This window comes from Corapipo altera, unplaced genomic scaffold, assembly GCF_003945725.1.
Source record: "Corapipo altera isolate COAL_440 unplaced genomic scaffold, ASM394572v1 67, whole genome shotgun sequence".
Lineage (NCBI taxonomy): Eukaryota > Metazoa > Chordata > Aves > Passeriformes > Pipridae > Corapipo > Corapipo altera.
In genome coordinates this window covers 8839729-8857824 of record NW_020884906.1, presented here as the reverse complement: position 1 = coordinate 8857824, position 18096 = coordinate 8839729, and the positions used below count along the sequence as shown (strand labels likewise).

Here is an 18096-nt window from a genome sequence, read left to right as displayed (position 1 = left end):
CTTCATGGCATTATAAATAATTGACAATTATAAATTATTGGATTTTCTTTTATTTGATTAGTTTCTTAGTGTAGGTTCTCCTCAAAAAAAAAAAAAAAGATTGTGTAAATTTCTTTTAAACCAATTTTCCATCCACCTTAAAAACAATACACATTTTCTTCCCAACACTTGTCTTTCCCCACTATTGAATAATCAGATGGGTTTGATAAATTGATTGCTCCCACATAATAATGTAAATACAAACATTGGGAAAAAGCACACGAGTCCTTTCCACACCCCAACATTTAATCAAATCGTGATCGGTTACGAGTTGAGACATGAATTCTGTCCGTAACACCAGGTTAATGCTCAGACAGTAACAGGCAGCTCATACTTCATCCCTGCTAAGAGAGAGGCCTCTGTACCGTGATTTTGATATATTACTTTCAGTTGCCTTCTAAAGAGATGTACAGGCAGCCAGTTTTGCTGTTGTGCTGCTCACTGGTTATGTGGCACCAGGGCATTGCCCCACTCACCGCTAGCTGTGCTTGGGCTGAACGTCTTCTAGGCACTCTATCCCATGCTGATTCAGAACAGAATAGCTCCCTGGAATGCAATTATAGAAAGAGTGAGGGTTTGTCTTGAAAAGGGATTATTCCAGAACAGCTATTCCTTATTAACTATTCCCAATCACCTCTTGGCTACGTTGATGAAGTTAACTGAGATTCAGATCTGTAACTTACCTTGGTCTGAATCAATGGCCCTGTTTAGATGAGCCCTGGTACAGCATCCTACACTCAATAGCAATGGCTTTGCCAATAGACTCAATTGCAATGAAAATAGAGCTGGTGCACGGACACATCTCAGCTGAGTTTGTTTTAAGTTGGGCAGATAACAGGATCAAGAAATATGTTAAAAAAACCCCAGTTGTTCCTATCATGTTAGATCTCATCAGTGCTGCATGTGACATTTTGTACTTTACAAGTCTCAGGATCTGCTTTGTTCAAACTTGGTTTATTCCTTAGATATATGGAGACCTTAACAGTAGGGAAATTTTGAGTTCTGGAACTTCTTTGTTTAAGTTCTTAGCTTGCAAGATTTCTCATCCAAAAGGGCTGAGAAAGTACCTGGCACATCTTCGATGCTTATTGAATACATTAAATAAATCAAACGTTTTATGATAAAATTCCACTCCCCCACACTAAACAGATGTAGGTGCAAGTCAAAGAAGCTTGAAAAATTGCACTAAAATTGATTTTGCTCCAGTTTTCCCCAAAGGAAAAAATTTGAGTGTGGTTTGAGACAAAAACATGGAAAATTTAAGCTATCATGAACAACTGAAGAGAGAAATAGAGGAAAGACAGAAGCCAAAACTAAACTTCACATTCAGCATGCATAATGGATATTCTCTACAGTGTTCTGTATCACAGGCATTCCTGGACTCACACATAAAGTGGGAGTCTTTTTCTTGGCCTCATCTCACTTCTAGAGAAAAATGCCAGATAGGTTAATGCTGGAGTCTCCTGCCTCCTCAGGGGAAATCACAAACCACAGAGAAGGCTCTTTCACATTCTGAGGGGCTAGAAAAGATAGGACTCAACAAAGCTGAGGATGTTGGTCCCAAAACTGGAGGAAGAATTACTTATAGATGCTTGTCAGGTCCTGCAGCATAAAAAAATCTGCGAACTCTTGAACACCTATAACTTAAAATACACACAAAGCCATGTCATTGCATGTGTTACAGGAAGGGAAGAGAAACAACATCCTCTGTTCAGATTGTTTCTAGACTGTTAGACTATGACTTGGTGTGGCAGGACTGTCAAACATCACCATCTCCATGATGTTCCACGCCTGAGGCCTGTGCCCAGGCAGGCAGGTTCTGGGGAGGGGCAGAGGGCAGAGAGTCTCCTTGGACACAGTTCAGTCATTTCCAAGGCTGGTACTGGCATCCCAAAGGAGCTCTCTGACAAAGACAGCACAGAACTCAGTATATCAGGACAGCATTCAACTGCAAGACACACAAGACCATTTCTTGTGTCCCTGAACATCTTCACACCACACCTCCCACTTTCACACTGACAAAGCTGGTCCATCCTGCACAGAGTGAATCAGGGATCCTGTGTCCAAAAATGGGTGATCCAGCCTGCCATTACTTGATTACATATCTGTAACTATCAGTCTCCTGTTGCATACAAGCAGTCTTAGTCCATGGATGTAATATTTTATGAGCAGCTTTTATAGGTTCTTTTCCCTTTAGGAGAGAAAGTTAAGAGAGGCGTGGCAGAAAGGGGAAAGGGCTATTATAAATATATGCAAGTCAAATCAGGGGAAAAAAAAAAAAAGGAAAAGAAACTGAAACCACTTCCAGTCTCTCTCCCCCTAATAAATTCCACACTCTCATGGTCTCTGGCACCACTTCACAGTAACCCCAAAAGATGTTCACCTGCTCCCACAGCACTGAGAAACAAACAGTGAAGTGAGAACAAAGAAGCTCCCACCTAGGATGACCAGTCTAATCCCCTGACAGCACATGGTGAAGGGAAAACCTTATCATTAAAGGAGAAGAAAAACAAACACACACGCGCACACATGGCTCCACTGCTGGGCACTATTAGCATCCTCCCCATTTTCTATATGCATCCAGTATCAGGAGATTTATATTCAGGCCAAAAGCTCACGCTGGCAGGAGAGGAAAGTACTTTGGAGAAGAGAGGGGAAGGGGAAAAAAAAAGCCTACAGTTTCTTGGCTTGTGATCAGCAGGCTGGATGCATTCTGTGGAACTAGGCCAAAGCGTTAGTTATTATATTCAAGAGAACATCTGAATCCCAGCTCAAGGGAGCCGAGTTTGCGGCTCTCATTTATGCTGTATATCAATTGAATATCAAACCACATTTTCCGCCTTCTGAATAATAAAGCTTAATAGTTTGGGACTCCCATATGGTCTATTGTTAAAATATTTCCAAACACTGGCTGCTGTTTTATTTCTGAAGGGAAGATTTCTCTTTCCTCTTCAAGCTTTCTTGTTTAAAAAGATGCTTGTAGCAAAAGCTAAATATATTCATCTTTTAAATATTTCCAGAGTTTTAAGAAGGGCTGAAAAATGAGAGGATAAGGAAAAGAAAATACATTTTGAAACTAGCTTTTTTTTTTCTTTTTTAATGTCACATGCAAATGTTTGTTCCAGGCAGAAGCAGCTGGTGCCACCAGGCTCTGCTGTTCAGAACAGGGGGTGCAGAAGCTTTCAGAAACCATGAGTTGCTCTAACAAAGGAGGGACCACACAGACTCAAACCATTCACAAAAGGACCCAGGCCGATTATTTGACTATTACTTACAAGGAAGCTTGGCCAGTAATGTAGGCAATAAATACTGGAGAAACCTGTTCTGTGCATAACCCGGGTTTGTCTTTTCACAAGTCCTGCTCTCTAATTAGCTACTCATTCCTGGAGGGCATTGCTGATGGATGGAGTGTATCAATTTGGTATATATAAAAAAAAGAGTCAAGAAACTTGTTAAATAATAAAAACATCAGCATAATAAACACTCTGCAGTGTGTTAGGAACGGTCACTAGTGCTCCTTCCCAGTCACACCAGAAAAAAGTACTCCTGTTCTTTCAGAAAAAGACTCAGTGGCTGAGTCTCTAACTCTCAAGGGCTGCAGTGCCCTGCTCAGAGCACAGATGAGAACTCAGAAGTGCTCATCTTCTGGTCCTGCATTCACCCCTTGTTCCCTCAGCAGGAAAGGACTCGACTGCTCTATGAGCAGAAGTGAAAGCTGTGGCACTGCCTGGTCGTGCACTGCTGAGACCCACCAGCTCCACCTCACCCAGCCCCTGCCCTCCTGTGAAGTTCCTCCGTGACCAGAGCTCTTGGTGCAGCCCCAGCCTCAGTGTGTGCTGGTCACTCTGCCAGGCAGAAGGTGCTGAGCTCTGCAGGGCCATCAGTAACACAGCACAAAACCGTAGCTGTTCCTGCAGCCCAGGAGCCAAGTAGAAATCCGGCTCTCTCCTTATTCTTTTGTTCTAGCCCTCATTGCTGCTTCTCATTCCTCTCTCCTACTTCCCTCCTTCTGCCAGTGTGTTCCCCTCCCCTCCATCACCTATCTGCCCTCCATCGCTCTGCTCCAGTCCACAGGGCTTCAGAGTCAGCTCTCCTAACCCTGAAACTGGTTGCTCTTACTCATCAGCTGCCTCCTTCCCAGAAAGGAAGAAATTCCAGTATTTCAACATTTGCTCCCATCCCAATTCGGGGAGAAAAACTGAAATTAGAGACTCTCTGCAGAACGGAAGTTCACAAGTTTAAAAAGAAAGAAACAAACAAAAAAAAGGAAACCTATTTATGAACACCAGTACATTTTGTGTCATTTGAAATGGAATATTTTACATTACTGAAACCAAAGTTGGTTCATTTTGGTTTGGTGACCTGACCTGAGAAATTTTGTTCTGAGTCAGTACACTGTTGAGCTGCTTTTATTCCCACAGTGTTGCACTGCCTCAGCCACTGCAGTTTGGCAGCCTGGTAACCCTGGGCTCACTTCTGGGTCAGACCCCCTGGCTGGAAGGCAGCTCCCACAGCACACACCAAGGTCTCCTGTGGCACAGCACGACCCCTAGGAGCCCTGCACTGCCATATGGGAAGGCCAAGGCCCTTGGAGTCCAGCAGAAGAGGACATGAACAACAGTTCTCTGAGCAGTTGAGGATGACCTGGAATCCAACACAGTGTTTTGAACCAATCCCGAGTGAAGCCTTTCAGACCAGCTAGAGAAAAGCAAAGCAAAGGGGGTATTCCCATTCAGGCAGCACAGACAGGTCAAGGGAACATTTCTGGTAAAAAGCTAGTTTATTAGTTTTACAGGTGATCAGAAATCCAGCATTGGGCTTTTCTAGGAAAAAAAGATGTTTCCATTTTAAGGAAACTATCCTTTTCCCTGAAAACGTCACTCCAAGGAAAACTCAGATCAGTCTCCTACTGACCACAGCAGCATTCTTACAAATTGTCTTAAAAATAATGGAATGAACAGAGCTCATTCTTGCAAAAATTTCCTCAGCAGGGAACTTAAATTACAGCAATATCAACACCCTCCTGCTTCCTACAGAGCTCCTGGTGTGATCCAAGGACTGCAGGATTTAGTTCATCAACCAAGTTTAACGACTAGTTCAGAGTCTGACAAGTATTGAACCAGAGGGTTTGCAACAGATGTCTGAAGGGTCGATCCCTTGCTGCTTCCAGCCGAGGCACAGACACAGCTTTTATGAGAGCTGGGTAGAAACAAGTGCTGGTGGAGCTGCTGATGGCTCCAAGCTCTGCCCCAAGTCTTAGGGGTGCCACCAATTCCTGCTAAACAAGCAGTTCTTAAAGCAAGTGGAGAGGACTCACAGGAGCATTAGTATGTATTCACAGAAAGCTGCTTTAGTAATTTTTCTGTAGACTCTATAATGTTACCCCTGTAATGTGTGTTCTTCCCCCAGCTCTGTAGATCTGAGAGACGGTGGAGAGTGTGTGTGTGTGTGTACAGATTTGATTTACTTTTGAAAAAAAAGAGGACAAGGAGAGACACTTAGCCTGTAGTTTCAGTGTTGGAAACTGCAATAAACCTCTCTTTTTAAACCCCATAACCTCGTGACTGTTTTATAGTTATAAGGAATCATAACCAGAGAAAGATTTAGCCTAACAGTGATCTGCCCTCAAAGACATTAATCTGTCACGTCTAATCGAAGGGGAATAAGGAGACGAACCTTTCCTCTAAGTAATTCAAGCAGATGGTGCATGGCTTTGGTGGGAACTTACTGTAAGTTGCCCCTGTAACAAGGGTAAATTTGGCAGCGCTGCACACCCAGAGACGCTATTTACGAGTCAGTGTGAAAGATATCTCTGCACGATTTCCTTGTGTTTTAAAACCTGAATTCACAACAACCATACCTCACTGCTTTTGTGGTTGACACATTCAACCAGCTTTCCACCCACTTTTTCACCTCCTTTAGAGCCAGCAAGACTGAGTCCCTCTTGTTTGCAAGTTTTTCCTCTTCTCAAAGTAATTCTTTACTTTTGAGGGATCAGCAGAAGATAATCAAATGCACCATGCCAACATGTTAAAGCACATTTTTCTATCAATATTTCAAATATAACTATTAGTCTGGGCCTCTAGTAGCTTCTTTCTTACCCTATAAAGCACACCAAGCATTCAGGTTAGTTTTTCTTTCCTTTTCCATGTCCTATTTAGGAAATATAAGGTTTATTTTCTCTCCCTCTCTCTTTTTCCCCCCAAACCTCAATCCCCAGTTTCTCTTTCCTAGTTTTTTCATACGACATCTCTTCCCTGCTTCTCCAGACTCACATTAAAAAGCATTTCTTGATCACCTTGCTCTGGGTTCTTCCTCTCCTCCAGAGGAGCAACAAATGGCTCTTAGGACACTTTGCTCTGCTTCCTCTCTTGGAAGACAGCCAAATCTTACTCAACTCTCTTCCTCAGGTCTGTCACTCAGCCCACTAACCTATCCCCATTTTCCACCCACACTGAACAAGCCATAAGGTTTCCAAACTTGTCTGGAGAGCTTAATCCCAAATTCAGTTTGTTGTCCTATAGGAGACCAGACATGAAACCAATACGAATGCTTAAGAGTTCCCATGATATCTCAAAGCAGGTGAGGACCATTATTGTCAGATTCCTAGCATGCAACGAGGCTGATAGGGAGCACTGAAAGATGTGGGGGAACAAGAGACCAAATGCACATGCAGTGGCAGTCCAGGAGAGTTTACTGAATTCGAAGGAGCAGTAAACTTGCACACTGGTTTTCCAGACCGGTCAGGGGAGGATTGGTATTAGAGAACCCGAGAGTAATCCCCAGATTACCCTTCAACACGCTCACAGGGAGCAAATGTCACTTTGCATGGTGAGCATGGCAGCTCGGGAGCACGCTTTACGTTTCATGTTAATGAGTATTAGCACGGAACCCAACTTCCTTCCCCTCCCTAATTTTTATATAATTAAGGACCAGAATGAGCATTTTGTTTCAATCTGCAACAGTGACAGACAACAGCACTGCAGAGGAACAGGAAAGGGAGAGAATGAAGAAAAAAAATGGAGGTGGTAGACACTTACTGCTCTGGCCACTGCATGAAATGAAGGCTTGAGTGCACATTTTTGCCTGATTGCATAGCTGTCTCTGCTGCCCATCTAATCTGCTTAGAAAACTGGTTTTGAAGGATATGGTTCAGACATACCACTCGCATGGGGAGGGGGGAGTGATGAGGGGAGAAAAAAAAAAAGTGCTGCAGCTGCAAAAGATAAAATAGAGACAACTAATTTTCTCAGAGCTTGCAACACAACCTCTCCCCCTCCTCCACATGCAGTCACTGCACTGGCAGGATAAGCTGGAGATTCTCCAGCGTAAGCAAGAAGGCACAATAAGGTGTGCAGGCCCTTCTCCACCCCGATACCCACAGCCCTGGGGGTACCACAGAAAGCGGAGGCTGACAGCCCGGGGCAGGGGGGGACATTCCTCTGCCTGCTCCTTTCAATTGCCTTCCCATTTTCCGGAGGGGGACGTGAGAAAGGCACATTGCAGGATGTTATTGCCGAGACAATAATGAGCGTAAGGGAGCTGCAGACTCCTGCTGTACCAATTGGTGGCTGGGTTCTGAACTCTCATTGTGTGATCCGATTTCTCCTGTCATTCAAGCCATTTTGCAAACTCCAAGCATACGTTCATTTAAGCCATGTGTCCTGAAATCTAAACAGCTGAAGGGGGCGGGAGGGGTAGGGAGAGGGGAGAACCACTGGATTTCTGGTGACAGTGTCTAAAATACACATTTGCACAAGGAAGTCTCACTTTAGATAGTCACTTAGCAAAACAACTACAGCTGCTGACAGGCAAGAGGTACAGTTTCAAGTGACCATCAGACATAAAATAGGCCAAATAAATTACTGCAGTCTAAAGGGAGTGGGTGTGTGTGCTCCCACAAATGTAACAGAGATAACAAATGGATTACCACTGGGTACCCAACGTCAAGATTAGCAGCCCCAGTTCTCATTCCAGTTACACCATAGCAATGACTTTACCCAGGATCCAGCAGAAGAGAAACTGAAATCAGAGTCTGACCCAGGATGTCAGGGAAGCAGCTGCCTTACTTTTTTAATGCCTAGAATTTCAACCCAGTTTGCTTTGTTTCAGGAGTCTAAGCTGCCTCTGGCAGAAGGGCTGGCAGCCTTTGCCAGCTGCCACGTGATCTGCAAGGATGTTTTCTAAATAGAATTTTTTTTTTTTTTGAGGTGGGGATGGGGGAGAGGAAATGGAGGTTGTTAGTGATGGAGGCAGACAGCACGAGAAGTATATTAGCATGTTTTATCCCTTTCCTCAAAGATATTTTGTTCTTTATTTCTGTTCCATGCCCATATATACACTTACCCTCTCCTTTGCACTCTCATACACATACACCCATCTGTTCTTTAAAACAGTCAAGAAGGCCAGCTCTGGTCTTTGTGAGGTCTTTGAGGAGACATTGTGTGAGTGCTTACTCCCTCACTGAAGTAAAATACAAGGGTTTTTTACACGTATACAAATAATTTTTAAGCCTTCCAAATATTAATTGCTTACGGAAATTAAACATCTGCTAACAATAAACTCCCCAAACAAATGAGAAGATGGTTTCAGTCTGACTGAAATGCTTTCCCTTGCTAATTGCTAAGAATACCATTTTCTTGTCTTTTACAATGGCAATTTCATTAGGTCGTCTCCAATTATCCAAAAATTTCAGTCCATTCTCTTTCATGACAGACTGGAAAAAGTCCAATTCCCATCTCCAACACAACTTTCAGGGTCCTGCAAAACCAAGTGAGAAACTGGCAATTATGATGAGCCACAAAAAGTCCTCAGGGCCGAGACTGACTACGTGGGTTGCAGAGTCCACCTGCACACCTTTTCTTACCACCTCGCCCACAGTCCCCTCCGAGTCTTCCGAGTTTTCACAAGTATCCTACTACAGACAACATCCCACTGTGGCAACTAGGTACTGGAAGTGCCAAGAGGAGCTGAAATGCTGATAACGCGCGAATGCTCAGAATAGCTGGTGCCAGGGGGAGAGAAGGGGGCCACCAGCTGAATTTTCATCACGTAAGGAAATAAGTCAGTTGGGTAAAAGCCCCATATGGCTGCCTGGGAACAAGGAGCTAAAAGGGCTTTCACTGCTTGGAGAACTGCAGATCTCCTCCAGCTTCTCATCCTCACTCTGTGCAACTTGGTGCAGAAACTTAAAGAAAACTTTCCAAAACCCCACAGTCTTTTATTACACAAGATAAGGAACTAGTCCTTTGCATGAATATGTTTCCTGCATTTAAGAATCAAAAAGCATTTAGTGTTTGCCCTCGGCCTAGCTCACTCAAGGTCAAATAGCAAGTTCAGCAGCAAGAGATGACAAGGACTCAGGTACATCCAAATCCCATTCAACTGTTGTACTCATTAGACTGAAGAGATGTTAAACACCCTCATGGCGTCAAGAATGACTAATGCCCTCCCAGGTCAGCCAGTGAAAGAGAACTGGGAACTCACACATCTCCTTCCTCTGCCTTCCACTCCAATATTGTTGCAAAGCCCACGTGATGAGATTTTCCTAATCAGCAGTTAAATAGTTAATGCTTACATTACAGCAGATGGAACAGGAGTTGCTGCAGGGAAGGTATGCAGAGGGAAGGAGGAGAAAAGAGACAGCAAGGAGGAAAAAGCAGGCAAGGAAACAATCCTACAGGAAAGCAGTTTTCCCACTAAAAGGAGTGATTAGTTGACTAGACAACGTAACCCTTAAGACTTTGTCTAGACTAGGATAAAATGCTGTATTGTTGAAGTCGTTTGAGGCACATTGTAGGTAAGGCTCGGTCTTTGAGCCTGTGGTAGCCGAAGTAGAGACTAATTAGGACACGTTCACTAACATGTCTTAATGTTCCATGTTTTAAGTCCTTGCCCAAGAACTCAAGGCTATGCAAAGCAAAGCTCTCTGATGCTGTCCTAATGATTGTAAAAGCAAAGCTATGACACAGTGCAAAGAAATCAGAATGTTGAGGAATTGCTCAAGTCTCACATCCCCCATTTTTCACACGCTCATTGAATGCCTATAAACATTTGCATCTTAAAATATTCACCAGCATTTTACTGGACAACCTGCTACGACATTTTTCCTCTATAAATCTAATCAAAGCCCCAAATGTCAATATGAAAAGAAACCACAGGCTAATAGCCTACACTCCTGTGAAGCCTATCTTTTTGCTCCAGTGTTTGCCCAGGCAGAATTAGGAAGAAGGGTGTGAGGGGAAAAGAAGAGAGCACTAAGAAGAGTGTGCCCAGGGCTTTAGCAACACCATCATTTTGATAATCCATTACCAGATTTGTAATTAAAATCAAGTCCCACCTCACTAGGACAGCCAGATGTATCCATAGAGAACTCGTTCAGAGGGTTATTACAGTAAATACCAGGAGAATTACGAATGCTGTAGCTTCTTCTTAACCCTTCCAGCAGTATTTCAGAATACTGCCTGTCAGTTTGAAAGACTGATCATTTTTCTCCCAGCTTGTTGCAGGCTCTAGGTGTGCCCCTAACCAAATAGGCTTACCACTTAAAAGCTTAATTGCACCTGTGGCTTAAACCTTATCCCAGACAGCACTCAGGAGCATTTGGATTTGGGCGTTTCAGGTGTGAGACTGGGGCCTGCGCTCACGAACAGAGCTGGGCAAGTCAGACTGGGAGCCCCTGGTAAAAGCAGACTCTGTACACTGGGGAGCAAGGGATGGGGAAGAAAGAAATGCTTTTTCCATTTTGATCACATTTTACTGTATTTATGTTTCCACAATTGGGCTTGAGTAATGTCCACCTCCTTGTTTGTGACTGAGGGCAGGTTTCAGAGTCTCCAATTTCTTTTCCACAACAAAAAGATCAAAGTTTGAGCCACTTGTGCAACTTAGGTGTTTACAGTGAACTGGTCTAATCGCATGGCAAGCCCTCCCTCCTGTTATCAGTCTCACACTGAGCCAAGCTCCTTCATTCCATAAGCACCAGGAAGGACTGAGAGGAGAGGGCACATGTCTGGTGTGGATTATAACCCACTGTCCCTTCTATCTGCTCTTACACGGGAACTAAAATACAGGGTGCTAGGGAAAAGCCCAACATGTTCAGGTAAATATTCACTCAGGGTCTGGTCTGCAGGGCTGACAAACCATTTCCAGGTTGTACTTTTAAAGAGTCTTTCTAAGAAGCAAGCAAATGCTGTGTGAAGAACCACAAGGAAAGAGAAGACTTCCTTCACTCACCTTTCAGTATTGCCTGGGTAGTACAGGCTCATGGTGAATCTTATTGACAAAGGAAACCTGTGCTGCCTTGTCAAAAGTTACCCGTGAAAGAGGGAGTTCCTGCAGCCAAGCTTCCACATTTCTAATCTCTCTGTCTCATGCAAGGACACACAAACTTTCTCGGTCTCAGTTTTGTAAGCTATGAAATTGAGCTAAATTTTAGGGGGTTGTGAAATTGTTTTTAATTAATAATTGCAAAGTGCACATCTTCGGATGAAAGGTATCATATAAATATTAATGAGCTCAGACTACTGGCAGTATGTGTGTCTCTCAGGAATCCTAAGCACCATGGATGGATCAAAGAGGACATGTAGCTCTAAGAGACAGAGTGGTGGGAGTTGTCTCTGTTTAACTGTATTTTAAAGTAGATCCTCAAGACTGTTGTGGATATTCCCTATCAAGTTACAGCAGCTTTCAATTAAAATTACATTTTATCCTTAGGCAAAATTCCACCGTGTACCTTTTAATATTAGCAGGGCACATTTTCACTCCTGTAGATATTTCTTCTACATACGTGCATTACTAGATCTTTGTAAATAGGGGTCAAACCAACTGGGAAATAGGGATTTTACCTTCGTTTTCATCCAAGTAAATACCCCTTACCTATTACATTGCTGCAAAACTTCCAGCTCTGCTGCGCTGCCGTGACAAGCAGCGGGATGAGGACGTGGCAGCTGTTTGCTCCCGGTGTTCGTCGCTCAGTCTGGCAGCACTTCAGACACGGAGCTGTCCTTTGAATGAATATGGCAGAAAACGCCGCGCGGTGAAGATGCTGCCTCTGCTCCCCTGAGCAGTCGTGTCCCGAGCAGGGGCTGCACGAAACACGGCCACGCCCGAGCGGTCGGAGCCGCTAAGGGGGCTCTGCGCGGGCATGTTGGTGCAGGGAGCGGGCAGCGCGGCCCCCTGAGCCCGGAGCCGGCTGCCCTGCTGGGCAGGCACTGGGGAGGAGGCTCAGCCTCCTCAGGAATGCGGGATGGCCGCAGGCCTCAGGAGTGTTTTCCAAAGAGGTGCTTCCGTTTGTTTCTCTTAGGGTCCAGCGAACCTGCGCTGTTTTGTTGGGGGGCGGGGGGGTGGGGAATGAGGAAGAGTTGCTCTGTTGAGTTTTTAAAAAAAACATCAGAAGGCAACAGGGTGCAGAGACCAGAGATCTTTCTTTGCCTGAGGAAAATTCAGTTTTATCAGCTGCTTTCTTCTTACCTCTCTCCAGCTGTAAGACCCCATGGGCAGCTTTCTGCCCACTTCTCTGCAGCCAGGGCATCCCATGTGCTTTGTGAGCCTGACACGTGGCCAGCCAAGGGATCTACGGCAACCTCCCTCCTTCCTGGGGGCTGCCTTGCATTTCCCTAATGGAGTCAGACCACTGGCCCTCTGTCCTGCTCACCTCAGGCACTCTCCATGAGCTCTGCTCTCTGCAGTTGCTGCTAAGGCACTGCTGTAGCTGCCTCTGGTTTTGTCTACACTGGAGCAACTGGGACTTGCTCAGTGCTGGTAGCAAGAACAAAAATCAAATGGCACAGGCACACCTGGGGTGGTTGTAATTGTGTCCCTGAGTTACTCAGAGGGACTACAGCGAAGAGGTGGCATTAAGAATCCTTACTAATTCTTTGGCAGAAGAGGGAGAAATTTGGAAGATGCTCAGAACAAATAACACTTTGATAGCTAAGGGGAAAAAAAAAAAGCCCCAGAAATGAATGTCCTCCTGGGTTGCCTATAAAAGATGGCATGTTCACAACAGGGTGAGTGGTGGCCAAAACAATGGTCTATTAACTTGAATCTACTTGCTGTCTTCAGTGCTAAAAGATATGGCAGAAAATGTAACTGTGTTTTGGTACTAAATAATATAAACCTGGACACAGTGCCAACAACTTTTAGGCAAGGAACCATGAACCCAAACCAGAGAGATGGGAGGTTAATTTCTTCCCCCAGCCACACCAGGGAATTTTACACTTCTGTATGAATAATGTTTTTATAGCAAACCCAGGCATCAGTCCTAGCAAATACCCCTCTGTAAACTCTAGCCCAAAAGAATCACTTTGGAAAAGGTCATGCCACCTCCTGTTCCCAGAATTAAGTTAATTAGCACTTGTCCCTCTCTGTATAAAGTCAGGGATCCTCCCACAAAGGATGTAACACAACCAGATTGTTAAAAGATGTACATATGCCCCCTTAAGCAAACAGGCTTCTTAGTAGTATCACTAAGATTCCCTTTGGTCATCCCTGTAGAACTCTCAATTGGCAGGGAAGCAGGCTGGGAGATGAGCATAACCAGTGCTTTGCCAGGTACAAGGAGCACAGTACAGGCCAAGAAGAGTGCTGGTATTTTAGTACTAGGTAGTGATATCTCTCCATCTGGATGACATTTACCAGGTTCAGCACCAGCCTTCATGCAGAATGAAATACCTGAACTATGGGAATGTTTTCTCACTGAATTTGAAAGATTTGCAAGGCATTTTCCCCTCTGACACACTTCGTTTCTCTGATTCCATCCAGGCATTTGTGCTGTATATATTGTTGAAGTATTTCACTTCCCCTCCATGTGACCACCTACGTGCACTGATAGAAAGCAAAGTCAGGTAAGACCTGCTATCAGTTATATCTGGGTGCAACTGAAGTTTGATCAGCAATGAAGGTCAGCATGCTGTTCTGTAATTTCTGTCCACAAAAAAGTTACACAGTGCACTTACTGAAAGAGGGAAAAAATAGCTGGGCCCACACAGTTCTTGGGCAAAAAAATACTGTCACAGGTTGCCTGCCACAGAAGTTACTGCTGGTTTACAACAGTAGTTTAGGAACAGAAACCCAAACCCAAATGTTTAATTACAGACATGTCCATCCTAATCTAACTCTAACATAGCACAAACTATGTAGGATGTTAAACCCCACTTCCTAAGCCTTTCTGTCACAGCCATGACTGCTTGCTCTGAGCACAGCCTCGAACCTGCTAAGCAGGAAAGGACTACACCAAGGAGGACAGGCTCCAGTTCCCTGGAGAGAACACTCCTTTGCAGGGCCGTAAAAAAAGGTTCAGAGACTATTTGTGTCAACTCCCTAAACCACAAACCACAACTAGCCCTCCCTCTGAAGCACTTGCGTGCTGCTCCTTGCAAAGCTGGAGCAAGATATGTTGGCACCCAGATCACCGCCTTTGGGGGCCCACCCATCCCTCTTGCTCTCTTCCCACCCCTTATCACAGCCTTGCAGACCCTCTCCCTGGGCAGCAGCAGACACTGGGGTGTATTTGCCTCCAGCTTTGGCACCTTCTGTTCCACCATCACCCTGTTCTTCTGACCCAGGGTGCAGCTTGCCCACGCTGCTGGGTCCTCTGATACCAAGAGGGGGATAACACGTAGAGAATCACAAGGAAGAAATGTGAAACTGGCAGCTCTGGCATTCAAAACAGAGTGGGACTCAGGATGGATTTGATGTTTCAGCTTGAAACTTTAAACAAGGAAAAACTGAACAAAGCAAAGGAATGGCTTATGGGCAGCTCAGACTTGTCCTAGACTTTCAAGCCAGTCGCTTCCCATAAATACTCATAATTTCAAACATAAGAAAGGGGGAGAGGAGACAAAACAAACTGAGTCAACTGCTTACTGCCTTTCTGATTCAGAGTCCTCAGCAGATGTAAGACAGAAAATTATTCTAGGAAAAAGTTCCTATTTATGTATCTGGGACAGCCCCCAAAATTTTTACCAGAGGGGAAGAAGAGGACAAGAACTAAACTGCGAACTTGTCCGCACCCTAGCAGGAATTCACCCATTTTTCACCTCCCACAGGTGTCATTAGCATGCTACCGAGAGCAGAAAAAACAGCAGCTAAGATCAAACACAAGCTAGTAACAAAGCTCTTCCTCCTGTCATCCTGCAATGGGCCAGAGTTTCTGGCTGCAGCAAGGAGTGTTTTCCTGAAAGGCAGGGCTAGTTCTGAGTCCCTTTTAAAAGAAGGGCCATGCTATGAACGTGCTACAGCTGCGACACAGAAAGTGCAGAAGGCAGGAAGTCTGACGTTCACACCAACCTCAGCCCCTTCACTCACACCTCTTTTCAAATAGCTTTAGCACATGGAGCCCACATTTTCACATTCTCAGAAGGAGCTTTATCTATCACATTGCAAGTTTAAGAGAATTTCTTTAAATTTTAAAAGTCCCTTTTTCCACATTCGAAGACTCACTCAACTGGGAGCAACTTTTAAATTGTTTTTATAAACTGTTCTCCTCTCTGATTTTTGCAATAAGTTGCTACACTCCCTTTTAAAATAATATATATAAGTTTAAAAAACTAAAATACGGACTGAAACACCATACCAACTGTTGTCACAGTCCAAAAATGTCTGGATTTTCAAACTTAAGTCCACTGCTGTGTAAAAGGGCCACACACATGTAAGTGTCAATCAGACTCGGTGGCAAAACAGAGGGACCCAGGCTGAGCCTGCAGAATGGCACAGACTTTCCTGGACAGAGAGGGAGTGCCAGTCCTCACCCATCTGGAATAATTTCTGCATTTTTCAATGCAGACTTTTGGAAATCAACCTCAAGAAGCCAGGTGTTTGATTTCTGCATATCCTGCTTTGCAGTATTTGGTGACAGAAGCAGGAAGAGAGGGAAACAAAGAAAAATGTATTATTTCCAGGGCTACACCATAATTATACCTAATATTACCATTGTAACTGTTTTTGCAGACAACTCAATAGGTTTGTTCTGTGTCCAAAAATTCTGAAGCTGATCCTGTACATTTTTAACAGAAACACTATCTCCATTCCCCTCCTCTCAGTACCAGGATTAAAATAAAGTAACATTCAAAGTATTTGTGAGAAATGGCAAACAAATGGGTAGTACAGCTTGGAGATTGCTTGGCAGCACAAAGCCACATGCAGAAATTAGCCATGGCAAGTAACTGAGGGCAACAAAACCCAACATTGTCCAGCATTTGGGCACTCAGCAAAAGACTGATGAGTGAGGGGAAAGAGCCAACCCCACATGATACTGTAAGGTCTCAAGTACTATTTTGAATCAGGTAAACTAATATCTCCTGTACCTGTTCCAAACCACACAGTAATACACAGTCTCTGTTTCTACAAAGTCTGCTGGCTGCCCCTTTGGAAGTAGCATCTATCTTGAAGAAGATCTTGTATTTTCTCTTGGTCTCTGAAAAAGGACCCCAAACAAGTGGCAGGGGCACAGGGGTTTGGAAGCCTTTGCATGTTTATCTTTACTGATAAGCCTGCAATCTTTGCTGCAAGCACATCAGCCTGTGTCTGCAGCGAAACCTTACTGCAGTCAATGCCTGCCTTGAAACAGGCTTCCTCAGAACTGGGCAATGCCTTTAACCCCTTAGTGGCTCACCTGAAAAGGCTTTGGTGTAGAAGACTTATTTTCCTGCTTGCAGGTGCATCATGTTTTCATACAACTTAAAAAAACCCCATGTAAGCCAGACCTGCTTTGAGACAGCAGCAGTGCAGATTATACCTCCACAGATATTATCAGGTTTAGTATCTTACCCTAGGAGAGTTTCATCTCCCCAAACCTCCTTTGGTCCTGTGCAGATCAAAAGTATTGTCCATTTAAAATAAAGGGATGCAGCAATCCAAGTTGTGGGTTGAACACATAAAAATTCATTAGGAGGACTTGTTGAAATTATTCTGTCTAATTGATTGGAGACTGTCAGCAGGACCTATCTGGATTCTTAGAACTGGAGAATCAACCATGATTCCAAGATATCTAATCCTTTTCTAACAGGTTAACTAACCCTGCTTGTGCAGTTTTGTTAATACTTGAATTCTCAGTTCAGGCACAAACATGCATGCCAAGGGCAAACATCCAGAAAGCCACTGGGGATCTCCCAAAGCTGGCATGCCAAGAGCTTGGACAGCCTGAAAATTACAAACAAGTGGCTTTTCTCTGACAGCAGGTTCCATTTATTTCCTCCCACTTGCTCTTTCCCCATCTCCTTCCTACACCCCTGAGTCAACCTTCACCAGGCAAGTTTCAGTTAAGCATGTGCTTTGCCAGAGGTGTTTTTAATTATGTTTTTTAAAGTTTATTTATAGCACACACGCACAGTGCACGATACTTTCAGGGCTTCTGGAGACCAGCATGTCAGGTGTGACTTTGCCAGGTGGAAGGAACATGAATTCATCAACTGGCCCATAGAAAATGCCCTCCCCTCCCCTGTATCTGTCTCTCTCTATACTCTAACTCACAGGTGGAGTGAAATGTAATATCCATGATGAACATACTGGAAATTCCAACTGAAAAAAAAATTTAGAGGGATCCAACTTAGAGGGATCCCTCTCCAGCTGATCCCTGAGCACAACCAGCAGCCCATGAGACAATACAACAATTCTGTGAACAGTTTCCCATTAGGGCAAGAGTTGGAAAACAGTCCAACAAACTGAACTGGGTGAAACTTGCAGTCAGAATTCACATGGATCAGCACTCCTTGCATCTGGCAAACAGCAAGTTTCATTTAGGGATTTATCCTAAATGGGTTTATTTGAGGCATGTGACTAGTTTCTCTTTTCATAGGAAAAGTGTATAATATGACCACAAAATCATTTCTGAGGAGAAAAGCACATATTTTCAGCAAATCTCTGAGCTAAGTTCTGACCCTAAAAGACTGTTGTTCTCATGGTTAGGCTTCCCAGATATACACAGCACAAGTCGGGTTTTATTGCACAAACCTGTGCCATGGTGGAGAGATCCCCCGTTCTGCTTCCTGCTCTGTACCTGGCCTGGGCAGGGAACAGCCACTGGACAGGCCTTTCAAACCAAAGGGTGTGTCCATG

At 44.2% G+C, this 18096-nt stretch overlaps 1 protein-coding gene across 3 annotated transcripts in view; it reads right to left on the bottom strand.

Annotated features, from left to right (window-relative positions):
• Positions 1-18096, bottom strand: part of HIC2 (HIC ZBTB transcriptional repressor 2) — a 71119-nt gene that overhangs the window by 29774 nt on the left and 23249 nt on the right. Inside the window, exon 1 of one of the 3 annotated variants that reach the window (XM_027652234.1) lies at positions 11917-11981. The exons of 1 other annotated variant lie outside the window; for it this stretch is intronic. The gene's annotated coding sequence lies outside the window, so the exon portion shown is untranslated. Of the gene's footprint in view, positions 1-515; positions 588-11916; positions 11982-18096 lie in introns of those variants that run through there. One more of the 3 variants, XM_027652233.1, reaches the window with a different exon arrangement.